Source organism: Montipora capricornis, chromosome 4, assembly GCF_036669925.1.
Source record: "Montipora capricornis isolate CH-2021 chromosome 4, ASM3666992v2, whole genome shotgun sequence".
NCBI lineage: Eukaryota > Metazoa > Cnidaria > Anthozoa > Scleractinia > Acroporidae > Montipora > Montipora capricornis.
In genome coordinates, this window is record NC_090886.1 from 16154277 (window position 1) to 16159433 (window position 5157).

The 5157-nt window shown below is 41.1% G+C and overlaps 1 pseudogene; it reads right to left on the reverse strand.

Annotated features, from left to right (window-relative positions):
* Positions 1 to 1035: 1035 nt before the first annotated feature.
* On the reverse strand, positions 1036 to 4527 carry LOC138046163 (uncharacterized; annotated as a pseudogene).
* Between the last annotated feature and the right edge of the window lie 630 nt (positions 4528 to 5157).

A 5157-nucleotide genomic window follows, 5' to 3' on the forward strand; every position in this document is an offset into this window, starting at 1 on the left:
GAAGAGTGGGAGTCAGCGCAAGCGCAACGAAATAGGCACTATGACGTCATAACATCGAGTATGGTGAAAGAGAATACCCGGCCACTCGAAAAAAGTTCTGCGTAGCTGGCTACGCCGTAAGCAGAACCTAATAAATGCAAGTTGAAGTATGTAATTTATTCAAGTAACAATAACTTAAAGTGGTACTACGACCAAAAAAAAAATTTTGTTTTTCCTTTGGATTTCAAAACTATGTTCACTAAACACTAACTCACCCAAGTTTTAAGTTCTGATTTTAAAAAGACACCTGTTTATTTTAGCTGGAATTTTCTTATTTATTGGTCCGCCATTACTAATTTCAAAATCTTGAGAGAGCTGGGTCGAGGAGAAAATGACGTCAAATACTCACTAGTTTAAGAATGCAATGCGTGTGTACGCGGCCTAATTAACATGCAGCACGGGAGTTTCGGGCTTTCAGACTTTTCAACCCGTGTTTTGCATATATAATAAATTGCGTTTACACGCTGAAATTTTAAGCTAGTTAGTAAATGACGTCATTTTCTTTAGATCCAATCCTCTGAGGTCCAATCGGCCAGTTTTGAACGTGAGTAATGGCGGACCATGAAATCCAAAACTTACACTCAAAATAAAGAGCCTTTGGATAAAACTCAAAGCTCAAAATTTTGCCAGTTAGGTGTTAAGCAAACACGCTTTCAAAATCAGAAAAAAAAATGGAAATGATTTTTTGATCATAGTACCACTTTAAAAATTAAACAAGCCTTTACCTTGCCTGTAAGGTGAAGTTTGATTGGAATTCAAATCTCCTCATTGATGCACGTGAGAAAGCGCATGCGTGGTTTAAAGACAGTGGCCCATGTATGTTCATAAACCCCTCTGGGTAGGGAACCCCGTATTTAGGGCGGAATTCCAATCCAACTTTACCTTAATTTTAATCTCCTCATTTGCATATTCGAGATCCCGTGAGACTCCAAAGCACACGGGCCATAGCAAGTCACAGTAATGAACAACAAGCTACTGTACAACACAACAATAGGTTTATTGTAGCTTAACAATGGCATCTAAAAGTAGAAATTAAACAGAGCAATTCACAATGGATTGTCCATAGTTATTGTCCTCGGTTACATCTTTCTTGTAGTAAGTAGCAAAAAGTACATTCTGCGGACCATCCTGCAGCAGCCATTATAGTTTCTAGAGGTACACCTTTCCTAAAAGCAGCTGAAGTAGAGGCTGCACGTGTACTGCGTGGCTTGAAGTGTACAGTGTCTATACCTGATTTCATCATCAAATCGTGCTTTGGGAAACTGGCTGGTGTGGCTTACTATAACTTACTATAACTAAGAAATAATCTGGTGTGTTCAGCGCTACGAACTGGTTCTGTTCTTATCAAATACTCCTTTTGAAGTATGTCGTTACACACAAGCGTTCATCAACAGGATATGAAGGCAAAATAAGCACTGGTTGTGGTTTCCCTGGTCCAGACTGCTTTACTAATTTGTCAACATGAAACTTGTATGAGGACTTCCCTTTAGACATCTGTTGCAGATGTCCATTAAATGAACTGATTGACACCTTTGGCCAGTAACCGACATACACAACATAACTAACTTAAGAGTCAACACCTTATTCCAAAATGGTCGCCATTTTAGTATTCTTTTGTTTCCATGCAAATTGGCCCTTATGGCCTCGTTCAAGGTTAAATATTCTTTTGAATTTTACGTTTGAAAGCGAGGTCATAAGGGCCAATTTGCATAGAACAAAAGAATACTAAAATGGCGGCCATTTTAGAATAAGGTGTATTTCAAGTTCAGAGTCTTTGCAGGGGTCCAAGTTTTAAGGAGGTCCAGAACTTTGGATACGTCCCATACTGACTGATATCTCGGAAGTGGTGGCCAGGACTGGAAAGCTGCTTTGGCAAATCTCTTTATTAGGGGGTGTTTACCCACTGTTCAAGGGCTATCCGCAATGTCTACTGCTGCAGATAATGCAGATCTGGCAGTGTTAATGGCTGAATAGCTGTTTCCAGTATCATAAAAGTGTGTCAAAAAAATAATAACATTGGCTACAGTTGGATGAATGGGATTTACATGTGTTGTTCTTCCACTTATCCAAATACACTCTGTTCTGTATGGTGGTGCCAGTCCTCCATGATTCCATGATGATGTCCCAAGCTCTCCCTGAAATGTTTAGTTGTCTGAGTCTCGTCCTGACAAGGGACATGCCATCCGTTGAAGTTTGGGTCGCAGAGGGTGCAGTTTGGTCCTGTCGTGTGGTAACTGGAGAAGGGAGGCCTCCTTCGGTAGAGGTAATGGCTGGCTGATTAACATTTGACACATCTGTGCAGACCAAACTTGCGTTCTCCACAGTGGGGCTATAACTAAGGCTCTGGCCTGAACGTCCTGCAACTTTTGAAGAACGCTGGAAAGCATGGTGAAAGGAGGGAAAAAATAGACATATTTATCTCTCCAGCTCAAACACATTGCATCAGTTGCATAGGGGCTTAATTTGACAATTATTCCTTGATGCAAATACATCTATCTCAGGTCTTCCCCATTTCTTCGTTAAAAACACTTGGTTGTAGCTGCCATTCAGTTCTATCCTGATATTTTCGACGAAGTCTGTCTGAAGTTTCATTTTGAATCCCAGGAATGTGCGTAGCACTTTGCCAAATCTTCTTTGCAATACACCACAGCCAAATGTCTCCTTGCAACCTTGTTACTGTTGTAGAATGTGTACCACCCATATTGTTAATGAATGTCACTGTAACAGGTGTAACATTATCTGAATGTAAATGAAAGTGGACATGCTCTTCTTTCTCGCAGAGGGGCAGGAGCCCTAATTTAGCGGCTTTTAGTTCAAGGCAGTTAATATGTTCACATTCAGCAATTTCTTAAGCAAGCCATCTGCCACCGGGGGGTGCCATACCATCCCAGCATGCACCCCATTCTTTGCAATGGGGCATCGGATCGGTGGTGATGGTAAAATCAGGATTACCGTCAGAAATTGGCTTTATGTTTTGCCAGCTTTTTGTTGTCTGACCTAGACAGCTCTGAAAACTGCATTTGAGCTTCAAAAGACCCTCGGCGTTTTTTAAAGGCAGCATTTTTTCAAGTTCAAGCTGTTTGTAGAACAATGGGCCATATTCTACATCCGGAGAACAAGACACGAGCGTGCCAATTAATTTGGCAGCTTCTCTGATTGAACAAGCCTTGCTTTCCAAAATATCACTTCCCAACTGAATAATTGTATCAATTTTTTCCTTTGGGAGAATCAATGTCATGTTAATAGAGTTCAGTACCAACCCTAGATGTTCTATGACCTGGGTTGGGTGGGTGATTGATTTTTCCCTTGACACATTAAAGCCCAGGTCATCAAAAGGAGTGAAGGTATCGTTTATATTCGCCTTGCATTGATCAGGGGTATCACCAAGTAAGAAACTGTCATCGAGATAACCACTTGAAATGTGGCCTCTGGTTCGCAATGTGGAGTACACTGGTTTCATGAGTTTAGGAGAGATTTTTGGTGCAAAACTCAAACCATTGGGCAATGTAATAAATTTGTTTAATTGGGGCCCAACTCTAAATTTCAAATATTTCTGCGATTCTGGACTGATGGAAATAGAATAATATGCATCTGACAAGTCAAGTGAGCCCATATAGCAGTTTTGATTGAATGATTGAAGGGTGTCTATCTTAAAATGGATGTGGGCAATATGCTTGTTTAACTTTTTGAAATTCAATATAATGCGATATTTACATTTTTCTTAGGTCGTAGAAAAACTGGTGATATGGACTCTCCATCTTCATGAAAACATTTTACAATCACCCCTTACTGAATAAGTCCTTTCAAGAGAGTATTTAATGCCATTTTCTCATGTTTCTCAAATTTTGATTGTTAGGGTGGGAAAGCCTGAGTTGGCATTGTAATAAAATCAAGTTTATAACCCTTTACAATATCCAGGATTACTTTGTCAGACGTGATTGTTTGCCACTGTCTTATGCAAAACTTTAATTGACCAGCCTGCACAGTATCGTTACTGACCAGCATTCTCCCAAATTGCACACCAGACTTTCCTGGCACTGGCCAGTCACTATAGTTAGCGCTCACCTGAACATTATTTACAAGTTTCTCTCTTGGTTTTGTCACTATCGTCGAGGCTGATAAGGAGGTTGGTTCCTCTGTGGTGGATTTCGATACCCGCCTCTCTGCTTGGCAATAGCGCCTCTGCCGTGCTCTAGAGAAAGGAATAATCTCCTGGTTCCTGACCCGCCCTGAAACGTGTGACTACTGCTGTGAGATCATTTTTGTCTCAATGTTACTTTAGAAGTCACTTTACCAGCCTCTGACAAATCCTTAACTGACTTGCCAAGTTCAGTACCAAACAACAGGCCATCCTCAGATGGTTTTTTGTCACTGCACAGCAGTCTGTATTCAGTCTTCATGTCTGATCTAAACAGAGATCTGCTTATGAGATCTATTTCATGTGAAGCATCCGCTTAACAACGAAATGCTGTCAGAAAGGGTTTTCATAATAGTTGCTGCAGAGGGGGCAGGTTTATTACCTTTTTCGGCTTTCATGAAGTCATCTAGAATTCTAGTGACTGAAATAATACCCTTTTAGCAGGGTTTTTATTTTTGCTTTCTGTAGCATGACATATCTTCGGTTTTTACTTTTTTCCTACCGCTGCTAAATATTTCTGGGTTGACTCGAACAACTTCTAAACGATTGCAGTTGCCCGGCGTAGGAAATTTTTTTCATCAACTCATCACGGGTTTCTTTGCTCATACCTTTGCTAAGCAGTTGTTTTACAAACTCTGCTCATTCAAGCGTCACATCCTCGCCGTTTTGTTGCGGTTTGTGTACCACATTTGCCATACCAGCGAGCATGCTGGATTCCTCCTTTGCGTTTTTCTTTGGGGGTTCGTCATGCGGGTTTGACACAGATGACACAGTGGATGCCGAGTTAAAATCCGCTTCACTTTCATAAGCGCGTTATAACGTCGCTGTCGCCATCAACGGCCTGGTTATAATTGTCGTAGGCCGTTAATTTCAGTAATCACTGGTGTTATGCTTGCAAGGGAGCCAGAAAGCTGTACGTTTCAGCTGCACCCTTTGTTCTGGGGTGGGCATAAACGGTTCCCCTTCTTCCATTTCTGATT